Source organism: Mus pahari, unplaced genomic scaffold, assembly GCF_900095145.1.
Source record: "Mus pahari unplaced genomic scaffold, PAHARI_EIJ_v1.1 scaffold_12624_1, whole genome shotgun sequence".
Taxonomy (NCBI): domain Eukaryota; kingdom Metazoa; phylum Chordata; class Mammalia; order Rodentia; family Muridae; genus Mus; species Mus pahari.
In genome coordinates this window covers 4,533-4,741 of record NW_018393458.1, presented here as the reverse complement: position 1 = coordinate 4,741, position 209 = coordinate 4,533, and positions in this window count along the sequence as shown.

Sequence of the window (209 nt, the reverse complement as noted above, 5' to 3'; positions counted from 1 at the left end):
TCTCTCTCTCTCTCTCTCTCTCTCTCTCTCTCTCTCTCTCTCTCTTTTCTCCTCCTCCTCCTATTTTGATGGGTACAGAGTTGGAGTTGATCTGGCGGAGAGGGGACATGGGGATAGTGTTTAAGTGAAAGAAGGTTGAAACTGGTACAGATGTAATACATTAGAGAAGAATCAAAGTTTTCTTAAAAAAAAAAAAGGTCATTAATAAA